Here is a 20694-nt window from a genome sequence, read left to right as displayed (position 1 = left end):
ATATACACCATGGAATACTATGCAGCCATAAAAAAGGATGCGTTCATGTCCTTCATAGGTACATGGATGAAGTTGGAAACCATCATTCCAATCTCTTTCATGCCTACTTTCCCAGGACTTGTGGATTACTGTATAAGGAATTTGTCTCCTCCAATGATGCTGCTTTCAAAGAGTTAAGGAAGGGTCCAGAGAAGTGCTCCATAGTATGGAATTAAATTAATAATCAATAACAGTAAGATCTCTAGAAAGTCCCCAAACATCCATTAACTAAGTAACGTGCTTGTAAACATTCATGAATCAAAAAAGAAATCAGAAGCATATTTAAAAAATATTTTTGCCGGAATGAAAATGAAAAATGTGTCAGAATTTATAGAATGTCACTAAAACAGTGACATTTAAATTAAAGGAAATTTATAATGCTAAAGGCCTATGTGTTATAGAAAAGAAGGAAGATCTCAAATCAATGACATTAGCTTCTTCCTTAATAATCTAGAGATGAAAGAGCAAATTAAAAAACTAGTCATGAGAAAGAAGATAATAAAGATCAAAGGAGAATCAATAAAATAGAAAACAGAAGAAATCAATAGATATAATCACTGCAACCAAATGTGGTTCTTTAAGATCAATCCTATTAATAAACCTCTAACCAGATTTCTCACTACCAATGTTTGGAATGAGAGAGGTGATAATATTACAAGTATTAAAATAATCAGAAGAAAATGTTGTGAAAAAATATGTCAATAAATTCAATGACATATGAAAAGGACAGATTCCTTGAAAGACACACTTACAAAGCTCATGCAAGAACAAGTAGTTAACATGGTTATTTATGTATTAAGGAAATTGAAGTTGTAAATAAAATCATTCCCACAAAGAAAACTCCAGGCTTCATGATGAATTCTATTAAACATTTAAGGAAAAATAATACTAATTCTATACTAACTCTTCCAAAAAAATCGAAGAGATGGAAATATTTTTTGATTCATTCTATGAGGCCAGCATTACCCCAATACTAAAATAAGTCAAAGATAATGCATAAAAATAAAACTGTGGACCAATAGTCCTTATGAACAGGGGTCAACAAATATTTTCTGTAAAAGGTTAGGTAAGTATTTTAGGCTTTGCAGGCTATTTACAGTCATCATCGTCCCCTCCCCCTTCCCCTCCACCTTCCCCTCCCCCTCCCCCATCCCTCTCCCCCACTCCCATCATCCTCCCCCTATCTCCCTCCCCTTCCCTTCTCCCCCTTCTTCTCCCCCTCCCACTTCCCCTCCCCCTCCCCTTCCCTTCCCTCCTCGCCTTCCTCCTCTTCCTCTTCTTCTTTCTTTCTTCTTCTTTCTTCTTTCTTCTTCTTTCTTTCTTTCTTTCTTCTTCTTCTTCCTCCTCTTTTTCTTCATCTTCATTTTCTTTCTCCTCCTTCTCTTCTCCTTCTTCTTCTCCTTCTTCCCCTCTTCTCTTTCTCTTGGTCTTTCTCCTCCTCTTTCATTCTCTTCTCTTTAATATTTTAGAATGTAAAAACCTTTTTAAGCTTATATACCATACAAAAATGAACTAAAAGCTGAATTTAGCATGTGGGCCATAGTATGTTGACCCCTGCACATGAACATAGATAAAATTGAATCTAACAAAAAGCCAAAAAGATAATATATTATGACTAAGTGAGATTTATTTCAGAAATACAAGGTTACTTTAACACTGGAAAAATCAATGAATATAATTCAATATGTTTATTATTTTAAAAAAATTATAATGATCTTAATAGATACAGAAAACACATTTGACAAAATCCAACATTCATTCTTGATAAAAACTGTCAGCAAACTAAAAGCAGAATGGAACTTCCTAAACCTGATAAAGGGCATAAATGAAAACCTACAGCTAAGTTTACATTTAGTTGTGAAAGACTGAATGCTTTTTCCTAAGGAAAGGGATAGAGATAAGGTCATCTGCTTTCATTACTTCTGTTGAACATTGTACTAGAGGCTTTAACAATAAATCATGCAAGAAAAAGGAACAAAAGGCATCTAGAATGGAAATAAATAACTAAAATTGTCTTCATTTGAAGATAGCATAATTTTTGGTATAGAAAATCCAATGGATTCTACAAAACCTAATAGAACTAATTAGTGAGTTTAGAAAGGTTGCAGAATAATATACAAAAATCATTTGTATATTTTATATTAGCAACAAAAAGTTGGAAATTTAATTTTAAAAATATTATAGTGACATCAAAATATGTTCTGCTTAGAGATAAGTGTTATAAAAGATGTGAATAACCTGTGTACTATAAAATATTGCTGAGGAAGATTAAAGAAGACATTTAGAAAGGGTGAGTTATATCTTGTTCACAGATTGAAAAACTTAATAATGTTAAAATATCAATTCTTTTCATCTATAGATTTAATGCAATCTCAATCAGAATCACCTAATTTCTTTCTAGAAATTAATAAACTGATTCTAAAAGTCATATGGAAATGCAAAGGACCTAGGATAACCAAGACAGCCTTGAAAAAGAAAGATAAAATTGAAGGGCTAACACTACCCTAAGACATAATTATAATCAAACTCTCAAAGGTCAAGGACAAAGAGAGCATCCTGAAAGCAGCAAGAGAAAATAAGCAAATAACATAAGAGAGATGCAATACACCTGGCAGCTGACATCTCCATAGAAACCTTCAAGGCCAGGAGGGAGTGGGATGATAATTCAAAGTGCTGAAAGGAAAAAAAAAATTAACCAAGAACACCTTATCCATAAAAGCTATTCTTTAGAAACAAGGGAGAGATAAAAACTTGGCCAGGCAAACAAAAACTTGCACATTTCTGCAGAGCATAGGGCTGACGCTGCTCAATCTGGAAGTCATAACAGCAACTTGACCCAGCCTCAGAGCTCATCTTAAACTTTTGCCCAGGAAATCAGGCAAATTTCAACTATGCATTTCTATGGCTCATAGGCTCTGTTAATGTCCGTCCCAAGCAACAAATCTGCTTAAACACGGGGCCTAGTGTGCAGCCCTGTCCAGTGGAAGAACACAAACAGCAGTAGTGCCTGGCCAGGAAATACAGTCTATAAACCTGCCTGGTCATAGATAATAGCAATGCCTATCCATCAGTTCTCTCTAACCGAAGTGCCTAGCCTGTAGTTACACAGAAAGTGCAGCCCAGTTAGCAGCCCCATCTGATGTCAGAACAAAAGCCCAGTCCAAATAGAGAACTAACAGTAAGCTCTGCCTGCCTGTGGTCATTACGAGCTGGCCCATTCAGAATCCCAGGCTAGCCTAAATAGTTAAGTTCTCTCCATGCCGAAGAACACCTATAAAGTCCAAAAGAGCTGGCTGCTTTTTCAAATGTACATAATGCAAACACACAAGGATTATGAAGTATCAAGGAATTGCGACACCATGAAAAGAAACTAATTAATCTCTGTGGAAATTTTCAGAATCAAAATAGAGTCACATGCATTAAATATTCCGAAAAATAGAGCTGAGAAGGCCACGAAGAGATGGTTCTCATATATGAATGTGTAATAACAAGACCTATCACAAAATACTCTGCAAAAATTACAACCTTGCACAAAGGCCACCACAATCGTACACAAGAAATACTTCTGTGAGGACATCTGCCCAGTAAAAACTCATTATAAAAGTAAGCACATAGTCAAATTTAGAAAATTCTAATACTGTAATGACGGTGTGTACATCAATAATATCTCTAGCATGGAGGTTAAAAGTCAAAACTGTTAAAAACCTACAACTACAGGCTGGCTGCGGTGGCTTACATCTGTAATCCCAGCACTTTGGGAGGCTGAGGTGGGCGGATCACGAGGTCAGGAGTTCGAGACCACCCTGGCCAACATGATGAAACCCCATCTGTACTAAAAGTACAAAAAAAAAAAAAAAAAGCTGGGCGTGGTGGTGTGCACCTGTAATCCCAGCTACTGGGGAAGCTGAGGCAGGAGAATTGCTTGAATCTGGGAGGCAGAGGTTGCAGTGAGCCAAGATTGCACCACTGCCTGGGTGGCAGAGCAAGACTGTGTCTCAAAACAAACAAACAAACCTACAACTACAATAATTTGTGAAGAGATATACGTTATGAAAAGATATAGATTATGACATCAAAAACATAAAATATGTGTGTGGAAGTGAAAGTGTAGAGTTTTGGCATGCAATAAAGTTATCAACTTCAAATAGCCTGTTTAAAGTGTAATATGTTTATATAGGCCTCATGATAACCACAAAACAGCAACCTATGGTAAATACATGGAAGAAAAAAAGAACAGAACCAAAGTCTATTATTACAGAAAGTCATCAAACCACAAAGGAAGACAGCAAGAGTGGAAGAAAAGAACAATAGATATACAAAACAACCAGAAACCAATAAACAAAATGGTAGTAGGAAGTACTTACCCATCAATAATTACCTTGAATGTAAAAAGATTTTTTTAAAAATGTAGTGTCGGAATGGATAAGAAACAACAAGACTACATGCTGCCTATGAAAGACTGACTTCACCTTTAAGGACACACATGGACAGAAAGTAAATGGGTAGAGATACTTCATGCAAATAGAAACCAAAAGAGCAGAGGTAGCTACACTTATTTCAGACAAAATAGAATTTTAATTAAAAACTGTAAAAAGGGACAAAGAAATCATTATACAATGATAAAAGGGTCAGTTCATCAAGAAGATATAAAAATGATAAATATGTATATATACCCAACGTAAGAGCACCTGAATAAATAAAGTAAAATTAATAGATCTGTAAGTAGAGATAGGCTGCAATACAATACTAGTAGGGAACTTTACTACTCCACTTTCTGCAATGGACAGATCATCCAGACAGAAATAAGAAAACACTGAATTTGAACTACATGTCAGAGCATATGGACCTAACACCTATATATAGAACATTCCATCCAGCAGCAACAGAACGCACATTCTTCTCAAATGCACATGGAACATTCTCCAGGATTGATCATACCTTAGACCATGAAACAAGTCTTAACAAATTTAAGTTTGGAATCATAGTTTTTTTTTAATGTATCTTTTCTGACCACAATTATACAATTAATATCTAGTATTGTTTCTGACCATGGTATAAAACTAGATATCAATAGCAGGAGGAATCTTGAAAAGTAACAAATATGTGGAAATTAAACAATGTGTTCCTGAACAAAGCCAATAGATGAAGCATGAAATTAAAGAGAAATTAAAACATGTCTTGAGACAAAAATGAAAACACAATATACAGTATTTATAGGTTGTAGCAAAAGCAGTTCCAAGAGGAAAGTTTATAGCAATAAATGCCTACATTGAGAAACAAAAGAGACCTCTCAAATAAATAATGTTACACATTAAGGAACTAGAAAAAGAAGGAAAAATTAAGCCCAATGTTAGTAGAAGAAAGAAAATCAAGATCAGAGCAGAAATAACAGGAATAGAGGCTAGAAAAATGATTAAAAGAATAATGAAACTAAAAGCTAAGTTTTTGAAAAGATAAAATCAACAAATCTTTACCTAGACTAACAAAAAGAGTCAAAATCAAAAAGTAAACAGGAGACATTAAAACTGATAACTACAGAAATACAAAGAATAAAAGACTACTATGAACAATTATATGCCAAACAATTGGATAACATAGAGAAATGTATAAATTCATAAAACATATAAGCTACCAAGACAGAATCATGAAGAAACAAAATATCTGCAAAGACCAATTATGAATAAGGATATTGAATCAGTAATGTAAAAGTCTCCAGTTAAAGAAAATTCCAGCACTGAATAGCTTCATAGCTAAATTCTACCAAACACTTAAGGAATAACTCATGTTAATCCTTCTCAAACTCTTCCAAAAAATAAAAGAGAAGGAAATACTTCCAACCTCATTTTAAAAGGCCAGAGTGTTTGGGGGATTTCTATATGTAAGATTATGTTGTCACATATAATCATATATAATCAATATTTACTGAAAATTATAAAATATTCATGAAGAAAACACAGATAAATGGAAAGATATCTCACATTCATGAATTGGAATAATTAATATTGTTAAAATGTCCATACTACACAAAGTAATCTACAGATCAAATGTAGTCCCTATTCGAAAGGTCTTTTTCACAAAAGTAGAAAAAAAACCCTACAATTTATATAAAAACTATAAAAGAGCCTGAATAGCCTAAATCATGTTAAATATAAAGGACAAAGCTGCAGGAACTGCACTACAAAATATATTTCAAGGCCATAGTAATCAAAACATTTGATACTGTCCAAAACAAAAACAAAACAAAACAATAAAACAGACACATCAATCAATGAAACAGAATAGAGAACTTAGAAATGAACCCATGAATTACGCTCTGTTGATTTTCAACAAAGATGTTGGGAACATACAATGGCAAACAGACAGTCTCTTCATTCACACACAAAAGAATGAAATTGGACCCTTACTTTACACCACACACAAAAATAAACTTAAAATGGTTAAATACTTTCTGTAAGATTTAAAACTATAAAATACCTGGAAAAATACATAGGGAAAAGTCTTCATAATATTGTTCTGGGCAATGGTTTTTTGGATTTGATTCCCAAAAGCACAGGCAATAAAAGCAAACATAGATAAACAGGGCTGTATCGAACTATAAATCTGCACAGCAAAGGAACAATTAACAGAGTGAAGAGACAACCCATGGAATGGGAGGAAATATTTGTAAACCATACACCTGACAAAGGGTTAGTATCTAAAATATACAGGGAACTCAAATCACTCAATAGAAGAAAACCCTCAAATAACCCAATTAAAAAGGGGCAAAATACCTGGATAGGAATTTCTCAAAAGAGCATATACATATGGCCAACAGATATATTAAAAATGATCAACACCTCTAATCATCAGGAAAACAAAAATTAAAATCACAATGAGATATTACATCACAACTGTTAGGATGACTATTATCAAGAAGACAAAAGACAGTAAGTGTTGGCAAGATTGGGGAGAAAAGGATATGGAGATATGAAGAAGAGCATGGAGGTTTCTCAAAAAAGCAAAAATAGAATTACCATATGATTTAGCGATCCCTCTTCTAGCTATACATACAAAGGAAATGAAATCAGTATGTTGAAGAGTTATCTGCCCTCCTATATTCACTGCATCATTATTCACGGTAACTAAGATATGGAAGCAACCTTACTGCTTGTCACCATGTAAATGAATAAAGAAATTGTGGGATGGGATACTATTCAGCCTTGAAAAAAGAACGAAATTTTTCATGTGAGACAACATGAAGAAATCTAAAAGACATTATGCTAAGTTAAGTAAGCCAGGTACAAAAAGACAAATAGTGTGTGATCTCACTCATAGGTGAAATCTGAAATAAGCCGAACTCATAGAAGTGGAGAGTCGAATGGTAGTTACCAGAGAGGTTAGGGGTGGGAGAAATAAGTTTTTGAGATCTATTGCACAGCATGGTGACTATAGTTAATAGTAATGTATTGTTTATTTCAACATTTCTAATATTAAATTTCAAATGTTCTCACCAGAAAAATGGATAAGTGTGTGAGGGTATAGATTTAATTAGCTCGATTTAATCATTTCATAATGCATACATGTATCAAAACATAACATTGCATCCCATAAATACATATATAATTATTGTCAATTTAAAAAGATTTATTTGCAGCTGTTTTTTCTGAAAGCATATTCAACTAATTTACAGTGAAAACACGGTGCCCTAAAATAATTTAAAATAGTTTTTTGTTTGTGCTTGTGTCATAAATTCAATTTATAGCTACCTAGTTTCATTTGGTTTATTTTCAGATTGCTTTTTCTGTTCTTTTAGATTTATTTGATTTTTTATATTTGTAAAATATATGATTCCAAAGCTAAACTCTATAACAAAGTATATATTCAGATAAGTCTCACTTTCTCTTCTATCTCTTCTACCCTGTTCCTACTTGCTCCTATAGAAAATAGATTTTTTTAGTTTTTAGTTTACCCATTCTATTCTTTATTTTAAAGATCTAAGCAAATATATGTAGCAGCATATTCCTATTATGTCATCTTAACCTTTATTAGTCAAAGGGTTGCAAATTACATGTATTCTTCTATACCTTGCTTTTTCATTTGAAAATATAATCTTGAAGATTGCTACATATTGTAATTTTTTTCTTCAGAAATTTTAGCAGCTTTATATAATTCCTTTGTGTAGATATGTTATAGTTGATTCATTTGACCTTCTATTTATGGACATTTGGATTATTTCCAGGCTTTTGCTATTGCAAATAATGCCACAATGATTACCCTAGTGCTTTTGTCATTTAGTAATATTGACAGGGTATTTTTAGTATAGGTAGCTATTAGAGGATTGCTTGGCTCAAATGACAAATGCATATTTTTTAAGATATTGTCACATTTTCCTCCATGAATATTGTGCCATTTTGCAGTCCCACCAGCAATGAATGAGAAGGCTTATTTTTCCACAATTTTATCTTCACAGTATGTTGTCAAACTTTTAGATTTTTGCCAACTAGGTGGGTAACAAATGGTGCTGTGTTATTGCTTAGATAAGCATTTCTCTTATTATGTGCATTTTTTCTTATGTTAAGGTTCATTAATCTTTTTCATTTGGTGCACTGTCTGTTTTTATCACTTGACTATTTTTCTATGAGATTATCGGTCTTTGTGTTCCCTCAAGTTTTCAGGAGCTCTTCGTATATCGTGATATAAGTTGTAGATATTTTCTCATTTTTTCCTTTGTGCTTTTACTTTTCCGGTAGTATTTTCTTCATGTAAACTCTTTTTATTATTATGATACCAGTGATGTCTCTATGTTTTTCTATTTTTAAATATATATATATATATATATTTAATCATTTATTTTAAATTCAGGGGTACATGTACAGGTTTGCTATATAGGTAAACTTGTGTCATGGGGGTTTGTTGTACAGATTATTTCATTACCCAGGTATTAAACTTAGTACCCACTAGTTATTTTTCCTGATCTCCCTTCTCCTACCCTCCCTTCTCTGACAGGCCCCATTGTATGTTGTTCCCCTCCATGTGTCCATGTGTTCTCATCATTTAGCTCCCACTTATAAGTGAGAATATGAGGTATCTGATTTTCTATTCCTGAATTTGCTAGGGATAATGGCCTCCAGCTCCATCTGTATTCTTGCAAAGAACATGATCTTGTTATTTTTTATGGCTGCATAGTATTCTGTGGTGTATATCTACCATATTTTCTTTATCCAGACTACCACTAATGGGCATTTAGGTTCATCCCATGTCTTTGCTGTTGTGAATAGTGCTGCAATGGACATACAGGTGCACGCATCTTGGTGATAGAACGATTTCTATTTCTTTGGGTATATACCCAGTAATGGCGTTACTGGGTTAAATGGTAGTTTTGTTTTTAGGTCTTTGAGGAATCACCACACTCTTTTCCATAACGACTGAACTAATTTACCCTCCCACCAACAGTGTATAAGTGTTACTTTTTCTCTGCAACTTTTTCAGGACTTGTTATTTCTTAATTTTTAATAATAACTATTCTGACTGGTGTTAGATGGTATCCCATTGCAGTTTTGATTTGCATTTCTCTAATGATGTTATCAGTGATGTTGAGCTCAATCAGTGATGTTGAGCTTTTTTTCATATGCTTGTTGGCCGCATGTATGTCTTCTTTTGAAAAGTGTTTGTTCATGTCCTTTGCCCACTTTTTAACCGGTTTCTTTTCTTGTAGATTTACCTAAGTTCCTTATATACGCTGGATATTAGACCATTGTCAGATGCATAGTTTGCAAATATTTTGTCCCATTCTGTAGGTTGTCTGTTTACTCTCTTGATGATCTTTTGTCATGCAGAAACTCTTTAGTTTAATTACATTCTATTTATCAATTTTTTCTTTTGTTGCAATTGCTTTTCAGTGTCTTCGTCATAAAATATTTACCCATTCCTTTGTCCAAAACGGTACTGCCTAGATTGCCTTTCAGGGTTTTTATAGTTTTGGGTTTTACATTTAAGTCTTTTGAGTTGATTTTTGTATATTTTGTAAAGAAGGGGTCCAGTTTCAATCTTCTGCATATGGCTAACCAGTTATCCCAGCAACATTTACTGAATAGAGAGTCCTTTCTCCATTGCTTGTTTTTGTCAGCTTTGTCAAAGATCAGATGGTTGTAGGTGTGGTGATTCCAGCTTTGTTCTTTTAGCTTAAGATTGCCTTGGCTATTCGGGATCTTTCTGGTTCCACAATAATTTTAAAATAGTTTTTAAAATAGTTTTAAAATAGTTTTTCCCTAGTTCTGTGAAGAATTTCAATGGTAGTTTGACAGAAATAGCACTGAAACTATAAATTGCTTTGGACAGTATAGCCGTTTTAACAATATTGATTCTTCCTATCCATGAGCATGGGATGTTTTTCCGTTTGTGTCATCTCTAATTTCTTTGAGCAGTGTTTTGTAGTTCTCCTTATAGAGATCTTTTACATCTCTGGTTAGCTGTATTTACAAGTATTGCATTTTATTTTTGGCACTTGTGAATGGGATTGCATTCCTGATTTGTCTGTCAGCTTGACTGTTGTTGGTGTATAGAAATGCTAGTGATTTTTGCACATTGATTTTGTATCCTGAAACTTTGCTGCACTTGTTTAGCAGTTGAAGGAGCTTTTGGGCTGACACTATGGGGTTTCCTAGATAGAGGACCATGTCATCTGCAAACACGGATAATTTGACTTCCTCTCTTCCTATTTGGATGACATTTATTTCTTTCTCTTGCCTGATTGCTCTGGCCAGGACTTCCAATACTATGTTGAATAGGAGTGGTGAAAGAGGGCATCCTTGTCTTGTGCAGGTTTTCAAGGAGAATGTGTCCAACTGTTGTGCATTCAGTATGATGTTGGCTGTAGGTTAGTCATAGATGGCTCTTATTATCTTGAGGTATGTTCCTTTGATATCTAGTTTATTGAGAGTTTTTAACATAAAGGAGTGTTAAATTTTATCAGAAGTCTTTTCTGCATCTATTGAAATAATCATTTCGTTTTTGTCTTTAGTTCTGTTTATATGATGAATCACATTTGTTGATTTGTGTATGTTGAACTTACCTTTCATCCCAGGGATAAAGCCTACTTGATTGTGCTGAATAAGCTTTTTGACATGCTACTGGATTCAGTTTGCCAGTACTTTGTTGAGGATTTTTGCATCGATGTTCATCAAGGATACTGGCCTGAAGTTTTTGTTGTTGTTGTTGTCGTGTCTCTTCCAAGTTTTGTTAGCAGGATGATGCTGGCCTCATAGAATGAGTTAGGTAGGAGTCCCTCCTCCTTAATTTTTGGGAATAGTTTTAGTAGGAACAGTACCAGCTCTTCTTTGCACATCTGGTAGAAATTGGCTGTGAGTCTGTCTGGTCCTGGGCTCTTTTTGGTTGGTATGGTATTTATTACTGATTTAGTTTTGAAGCTCATTATTGTTCTGTTCAGGGATTCAATTTCTTCCTGGCTCAGTCTTTGGAGACTGTATGTTTCCAGGAGTTTATCCATTTTTTCTAGATTTCCTAGTTTGTGTGTATAGAGGTGTTCATAATATTCTCTGATATTTATTTGTATTTCTGTGGAGTCAGTGATAATATCGCCTTTGTTGTTTTTAACTGTGTTTATTTGGAACTTCTCTGCTTTTTTTCCTTTATTAGTCCAGCTAGTGGTCTATTTTATTACAGTTTTCAAACAACAAACTCATGGGATCATTGATCTTTTAAACAATTTTTCATGTTTCAATCTCCCTCAGTTTGGCTTTAATTTGGTTATTTCTTGTCTTCGCTAGCTTTGGGGTTGGTTTGCTCTTGATTCTTTAGTTCTTTTAGTTGTGCTCTTAGGTTGTTAAATTGAGCTCTTTCTAACTTTTTAATGTGGGCACTTAGTGCTATAAGTTTTCCTCTTAACACTACCTTAGCTCTGTTCCAGAGATTCTGGTATGTTGTATTTTTGTTCTCATTAGTGTCAAATAACTTCTTGATTTCTGCCTTAATTTCGTTATTTACCCAAAAGTCATTCAGGAGCAGGTTATTCAATTTCTATGTAACTGTATGTTTTTAACTGAATTTCTTAGTCTTGATTTCTAATTTGTAAGTGCCAAGGTCAGAGAGAGTGGTTGTTATGATTTCAGTTATTTGCATTTGCTGAGCAGTATTTTCTATTAGATTATGTGGTTGATTTTAGAGTATGTGTCCCATGTGGTGATAAGAATGTATATTATGTTCTTTTAGGGTGGAGAGCTCTGTAGATGTCTATCAGGTTCATTTGATCCAGGGCTGAGTTCAGGTCCTGAATATCTTTGTTAGTTTTCTGCCTTGATGATCTGTCTAATATTGTCAGTGGAGAGGTGGTAAAGTGTCCCACTATTATTGTGTGGGAGTCTAAGTCTCTTTTAAGGTTCTAAGAACTTGCTTTGTGAATCCAAGTGCTCCTGTGTTGGGTGCATATATATATTTAGGATGGTTGGGTATTCTTGTTGAATTGAACCTTTGCCATTATGTAATGCCCTTCTGTCTCTCTCTGTTTTTTTTAATCTTTGTTGGTTTAAAGTCTATTTTGTCTGAAATTAGGATTGCAACCTGTGCTTTTTTTTTCTGTTTTCCATTTGCTTGGTCAATTTTTCTTTATCCCTTTCTTTTGAGCCTAAGTGTGTCATTGCATGTGAGATAGATTTCTTGAAGACAGCATACCAATAGTCTTGGTTCTTTATCCAGCTCGACACCCTGTATCTTTTAATTGGGGCATGTAGCCTGTTTACATTCAAGGTAAGTATTGCTATGTGCAGATTTGATCCTGTCATCATGATGTTAGCTGGATATTTTGCAGACTTGTTTGTGTGATTGCTTTATAGTGTTATTGGTCTGTGTATTTAAGTGTGCTTTTTTTGTAGTGGCTGGTAATAGTCTTTCCTTTCCATATTTGGTGCTTTCTTCAGGAGCTCTTGTAAAGCACTTCTGGTGGTAACAGATTTTCATAGCATTTGCTTGTCTCAAAAGGATCTTATTTCTCTTTTGCTTATGATGCTTAGTTTGGCTGGATATAAAATTTTGGGTTGGAATTTCTTTTATTTAAGCATGCTGAATATTGGCTCCCAATCTCTTCTGGCTTGTAGGGTTTCTGCTGAAGGATTAGCTACTAGTCTGATGAGTTTCCCTTTGTAGGTGACCTGCTCATTCCCTCTAGCTGCCTGTAACATTTTTTCTTTCATTTCAACCTTTGAGAATCTGGTGATTATTAGTTTTGGGGATTATCTTTTTGGGGAGTGTCTTACTGGGGTTCTCTGCATTTCCTGAATTGAATGTTGGCTTCTCTAGCTAGGTTGGGGAAGTTCTCATGGGTGATATCCAGAAATTTGTTTTCCAAGTTGCTTATATTCTCCCCATCTCTTTCAGGAACACTAATGAGTTGTAGATTTAGTCTTTTTACATGATCCAATGTTTCTTAGAGGTTTGTTCATTACCTTTCATTCTTCTTTCTCTTTTCTTGTCTGACTATCTTATTTCAGAAAGTCAGTCTTTAAGCTCAGAAATTTTTTTCCTCTGGTTGGTTTTTTCTGCTATTAATACTTGTGAATGCATTATGAAGTTCTTGTAGTGTGTTTTTCAGCTTTATTGTGCCAGTTATATTATTTTCTATACTGGCTATTTTGTCTGTCAGCTCCAGTGTCATTTTATTGTGATTCTTAGTTTTCTCGGATTGGGTTTCAACATCTCTTGCATCTCAATGATCTTTCTTTCTATTCATATTCTGAATCCTATTTCTGTTATTTTTGCCATCTCTGCCCAGTTCAGAACACTTGGTGGAGAGGTAGAGCAGTTATTTGGAGGAAAGAAGGCATTCTGGCTTTTTGAGTTGTTAGAGTTCTTTCTTATCTTTGTGGGCTGATGTTTCTTCAATCTTTGAAGTTCTGACCATTGATTGGGTTTCTTTTTCCTTTTATCTTGTTTGATGACCTTAAGGGTTTGATTGTGGTATAAAGTAGGTTCAGCTGACTTGCTTCATTTATGGAAGATTTTAGGGGGCCAACACTCAGCTCTCAACTCCTGGACTGTGTGCTCTAATTCTGGAGGATTTGTATCAGGCCCTGACTTCATTCTCTGGCTCCTCAAAGTTAGGAATCTAACTGCACTGTGGAGGGTTGAGGTGCTTCTGGACCACTGTTTGCTACACTCAGATGGGTGGTGTCCATTCTTACACTGCTATGAAGAAATACCCAAGAATGGGTAATTTATAAAGGAAAGAGGTTTAATTGATTCACAGTTCTGCATGTCTGTGGAGACCTCAGGAAACTCACAATCATGGCGGAAGGCAAAAGGAGAAGCAGGACCTTCTTCACAGGGTGGCAGGATGGAGTGAGTGCAAGCAGGGGAAATGCCAAATGCTTATATAAAACCATCAGATTTTGTAAGACTCACTCATTATTACCAGAACAGCATGGAGAAAACTGGCCCCAAGATTCAATTACCTCCACCTATTCCTGCCCTTGACATGTGGGGATTATGGGGATTACAACTCAAAGTGAAATTTGGGTGAGAACACCAAGCCAAACCATATAATTCTGTCCCTGGTCCCTCCCAAATCTCATGTCCTCATATTTCAAAACACAACCATGTCCTTCCAACAGTCTCTCAAAGTCTTAACTCATGCCAGCATTAATGCAAAAGTCGAAGTCCAAAGTCTCATCTGAGACAAGGCAAGTTCCTTCCACTTATGAGCCTGTAAAATCAAAAGCAAGTTAGTTACTTCTTAGATACAATGGGGGTACATGCATTGTGTAAATACAGTCATTTCAAATGGGAGAAATTGGCCAAAACAAAGGGGCTACAAGCCCCATGCAAGACCAAAATCCAATAGGACAATCAAAAACAAAGGGGCTACAAGCCCTATGCAAGTCCGAAATCCAATAGGGCAGTCATTAAACCCTAAAGTTCCAAAATGATCTTTGACTCCATGTCTCACATCCAAGTCATGCTGATGCAAGAGGTGGGCTTCCATGGCCTTGAGAAGCTCCATCTCTGTGGCTTTGCAGGGTATAGTTCCTCTCCTGGCTGCTTTCATGGGCTGGCATTGAGTGTCTGTGGCTTTTCCAGGTGCACAGTGCAAGTTGTTGGTGGATCTACCTTTCTGGGATCTGGAGGTCAGTGGCCCTCTTCTCACAGCTCCACTAGGCAGTGCCCCAGTGGGGACTCTGTGTGCTGGCTCCAGCTCCACATTTTCCTTCTGCACTGCCCTAGCAGAGATTCTCCCTGTGGGCTCCACCCCTGCAACAAACTTTTGCCTGGACATCCAGGCATTTCACACTCCTCTGAAATCTAGGTGGAGGTTCCCAAACCTCAATTCTTGTCTTCTGTGCACTCAGTGGACCAACACCACATGGAAGGTGCCAAGGCTTGGGGCTTACACCCTCCGAAGCAATGGCATGAGCTGTACCTTGGCCCCTTTTAACTATGGCTGGAGTAACTGGGAAGCAGGGTACCAAATCCCAAGGCTTCACACAGCAGGGGGGCCCTGGACCCAGCCCATGAAACCATTTTTCCTTCCTAAGCCTCCTGGCCTGTGATGGGAGGGACTGCTAGGAAGGTCTCTGACATGTCCCAGAGACATTTATTTTCCCCATTGTTTTGGCAATTAACATTCTTATGCAAATTTCTGCAGCTGACTTGAATTTCTTCTCAGAAAATGGGTTTTTCTTTTCTACCACATCATCAGGCTGCAAATTTTCCAAACTTTTATGCTCTGTCACCTCTTGAATGCTTCGCTGCTTAGAAATTTCTTCTGCCAGACACCCCAAATTCTGTCTCTCAGGTTCAAAGTTCCATAGATCTCTAAGGCAGGGGCAAAATGCCAGTCTCTTTGCTAAAGCATAACATGAGTCACCAGGAAGTTTCTCATCTGCATCTGAGACCGTCTCCATCTAGACTTCATTTTCCATGTCACTATCAGCATTTTGGTGAAAGCCATTCAACAAGTCTCAATGAAGTTCCAAACTTTCCCACATTTCCTGTCTTCTTCTGAGCCCTTCAAACTGTTCTGATGCTACCTGTTACGCAGTTCCAAAGTCACTTCCATATTTTTGGGTATCTTTATAGCAGCACCCCTCTCTCTGCAGTATCAATTTACTGTATTAGTCCATTCTCACACCGCTATGAAGAAATACCTGAGACTGGGTAAATAAAGGAAGGAGGTTAAATTGACTCACGGTTCCACATGGCTGGGGAGGAATCTTACAATCATGGTGGAAGGCAAAGGAGTAGCAGGTACCTTCTTCACAGGGCAGCAGGGCAGAGTGAGTGCAAGCAGGGGAAATGCTAGATGTTTATAAAACCATCGGATCTCGTGAGACACTCACTCATTATCATGCGAACAGCATGCGGAAATCACGCCCATGATCCAATTACCTCCACCTGGTACCCTACACTTCACCCTGTTGACATGTGAGGATTATGGGGATTACAATTCTAGGTAAGGTTTGGGTGGGGACACAGAACCAAACCGTATCAAGTGATCAAATGGTGTCAGCCAAAGCATTCTGTAGTGTAGTGGTATCAGGATCTGTCTTAATTCACATGTGCCAGTAGCACAAAGCATTTTGTAGTGTGGTGGCATCAGGATGTCTTTTTTTTTTTTTTCTTGAGACAGAGTCTCACTCTTGCCCAGGCTGGAGTGCAATGGAATGATCTTGGCTCACTGCAACCTCCATCCCCCAGGTTCAAGCGATTCTCCTGCCCTTCCAAATAGCTGTGATTACAGGCACGGACCACCACATCTGTCTATTTTTGCATTTTTAGTAGAGATGGGGTTTTGCCATGTTGGTCAGGCTGGTCTCAAGCTCCTGACTTAAGGTGATCTGCCCACCTCGGCCTCCCAGAGTGCTGGGATTACAGGCATGAGCCACTGTGCCTGGCCTAAGATCTGTCTTAATTTACATGTGTCGGCAGCAGTGGCAGCGTCAGCAAGCCAGCATGGTGGGGTGCACACTTGTTGGCTGTGTAGCAGGGTGTGGGCATTCACCACAGTGACAGAGGCAGCATGGCTTGGGGAGGGTGAAGAACCCCTGATGCTTACTGTGTGCATGGTCCCACTGGTGGTCGTGTTGGTAGGGGGGCAGGGCACTTGTATGTGCAGGTCTGTTTGGCTCTCTATGAGCCACAGGCAGGGGTGGTTGCTCAGCATAGGGGAGGGTCTGCTGTTCTCCGTGCCTAGTTTCACTCCTGTGGCTGTGTTGGTGCAAGGGAAGGGTACTGGAGGGTGCAGTGTTGTCTGGCTCTGTGCCCACCAAGGTTCCAACTGCAAGGCCCGTCTGGTGGGAGGAGGGGGTACAAAGTGCACTTCCCCACTGAAGCAGTGGCAAGGCAGGACTCATGCACAGGCACACTTGCGGGGCTAGGAAGACAAAACCTACGTGTGCACACATGTGCCTGCAATGTGATGCAGGTGGGGGGTGGAGGGTTGCTGTGCGTCTGAGAGATGCTGCAGTGTGGAGAGGGAGCAGGTGGGCCGGTGCATGGCCATGGCGGCTGCCTCGCTGGGGCTTTCTGCCGGTTAGGCACAGTTTGCCAGTGCAGGAGCTGTGATGCGGGCCCCACGGCACCCGAGGTTGCCCAGCAGACCAAGGAGTGCTCAGGTCAGACCAGCCCTGTCTGGTGGGCGAGACCACCCTCTATAGTTTAGGTCCTGCAGTTCCCCTAGGGCTAAAGTCTCCTGTAGGAGCAAGTCGAGCCTAGGGGGATGGGTGTCTTTGGCTGTGTTCTGTTACAGATACTTCTGTACCAATCCCTTTGGCCTACACATCAGCTGTTGTGCTGGCCCCTATCACTTCTCTAAGCAGCTCTTTCTGCCAACTTGAGTGTCCATGGTGGTTGAGGGGTCTCGTATGTCAGGATTCCTGAGGCCCGTGGTGAAAGCGAGTTGCTCCTTGCCAGTTCAACTCACCCATTCCCCCAGAGTTGTTGGGGTCTGGGAGTGAGTCCCAGTGCATAGTAACCCCATGCAGGGTTCTCGGCTTCCTCCCACTTCAGCCCAGCTTCTGTGTCTTTCCTCTGTCCACTCTCAGTGCCTTCCCCCTGAAGATCTGTTAGGAGTGTGCCAGTCATCTCAGTCCCTCAGGGAAGGCTGTTCCACCTGGCTGTGTCTAGTAGGATGTCTTGCCCAGCCAAATCTTCATGGAAAGTCTTTAAAAATTTGTTTATGTAGTTGAATTTATTTTGCATTATAATTAGGACAGTTTTTCCCTCATCACTTATCTTTCTTCTGGTACTTCTATAATTTCTCTTTTTTTAATTTCTACATTTGGATCTCTGATCTTTTTAGAAGTATATTACTGTACAGATAGGCTAAAATTTGGATCAAATGTTAGACTTTCATTTTGTTGTATCTGCATATTGCCCACATCATCACACTGTTTTAACTATTATGATGTTTTTAGAATGTGTGCCTCAATAGCTTTCTTTTTTCCTGAATTATGAATAATTATGAATTATTGTTTTTGTTGCTCAGGTATATCTGATTAGTCTTGATTGTTATTCTTGCTCATGTAGTCTTTAGTTAATGGAATAATGGCCCAGCCTCTCAGTCCTCTGTCAGGATGATTCTAGGGCATCTTCCACTTCCCAGACAGTTCTGAACAAGCTTACATCCCAGTTGCCTACACTATTATTGTTCTCATTAACACCTGAATTATTGGCTGCTTTTCTCCCTTTTTGGTCCTACTTCCTCACTGTGCCTCCTCCAGTTGCCTTCCAAATAAAGTGCAAGTCTTTCCCTAGAGGTCTGCTTTTGGGAAATCCAAACTAAGAAAGAGTCATTTTTGGATTTTGACCTAGATGTAAAAGATATCAAACATTGTTACCCAAGTATGTTATATATTTGTGTGTGGTGGTAGAGAAAGAGAGGAGGAAGTAATGTCCTGTCCTAATTTAGCTGTTCAGAATATAAGGTTTTAGCTTCTTCTCCTGATTATTTCCCCATGGCCCATATCGGTTCTTTATATTCTTTAGACTTGAAACAGTTCTGGAATGCTCTTGGGAAGAATGAATGTCATCTCCCAAGATTTGGGTTGAAGCTTGCTCTTATCTATTTTCTCCATTAACTTGATTCCATCTGTTTTATAGTTTCCAGGATTTTCTCAAGCTTTTCATATACTGCTGGCTTCTTCTCTTTCTTTCTTCAGTGTATGGATGTATATGTATGTATGTATATATACTGTTGAAGCAAAATTTGACGTATTTACTGAAGAAAATTTAAAAATACTTTACTCATTAATGAAGGGGTCAGTAATTAGATCATTTGAGGCAAATACACAAAATAACCAGGAAGAAAATTAGCTTAAATACATTAAGTTTCTAAGTAGGCACAGACTGCTATTTCACTTCATATGGCCATAAAAATATCCCATGCTTATTAATGGTAGGGAGGACTAAATTTGTGGAATAGATTAATTAGAGCTATTTTCTACTTGCCAGATGTCAACCAGTAATTGGAAATAAGAAGTACCATATCTGAGAAGAAAATAAAAAGTGAATGGATCTCTGACTAACAATTGAATATACTTAGCAACAGTTTTGGTCTTTTTAATCATCTGACAAAGGCAATTAGAACAGAGGCAATAATGAGAGATCAGCACAATTAGGACATTTCACTAACTGCAAGCAAAGATGCTGACCATACTGTTACATAATTCTGTTTGGAGACAAAATCGATCTCTCAATCTCCCTGCCTGTCTCTCTTTTATCTCTCTCATTCCCTTTCTTTGGTTTAGTGAGTCTGTCCACCCTGCCATTTTCTACACATCACATATAAAATTTTGTATTCTACTGTTATACCAAAAGTCATTTAGTAAATATTTCCTCTGATATGACATATTTTTAATATTCATTAGATTTAAAGACAAATAATAATCCATAGAGTGACTATATCATTGTTTATGTATTCACCTGCAAAGGTGTCTTTTGCACTTTTAAATTAATGAGTGACTTGTGAAGTGATATTTTGAAAGTATAAATATGCTATTCCTCAATAATTACTCACCTATGACTTTATCATTCATTCATGAAACTGGCCTAAATCAGCTATTACTATGGTGGTTACAAATGTTTATGCTTTGTTTCTAACTACATCTATTAGTTGGCATTCTTCTGTAGAGAAGAACTTTCCTTTCCCAATTTTAAATTTTGTATTGGTATAGGTTCATGAATTTAAAAAAATTACTGTTATAATATATTCCAGTAATTATTTATTTTAATTATCAAGTTCTCATCGGCTTCCATTGCATTTAAAAGACTCTTTTTACTTTAAAGGCCTGGTGTGGTGGCTCATGCCTGTAATCCCAGCACTTTGGGAGGCCGAGGTGGACGGATCACAAGGTCTGGAGATCAAGACCATCCTGGCTAACACGGTAAAACCCCATCTCAACGAAAAATACACAAAATAGCCTGGCATGGTGGGGTGCACCTGTAATCCCAGCTACTCAGGAAGCTGTAGTAGGAGAATCGCTTGGACCCGGGAGGCAGAGGTTGCAGTGAGCCATGATCACGCCACTGCACTCCAGCCTGGGTGACAGAGTGAGACTGTCTCAAAAAAAAAAGGTAATAAAAAATATATATTTAAGGCGTGCAAGATGATGTTTTGAATACATATACATAGTGACTTGAGTACTATAGCCAAGCTAATCAACATATCCA

The sequence above is a fragment of the Pan troglodytes genome, chromosome 3 (genome assembly GCF_028858775.2).
Source record: "Pan troglodytes isolate AG18354 chromosome 3, NHGRI_mPanTro3-v2.0_pri, whole genome shotgun sequence".
NCBI lineage: Eukaryota > Metazoa > Chordata > Mammalia > Primates > Hominidae > Pan > Pan troglodytes.
This window is presented reverse-complemented; position numbering follows the sequence as displayed.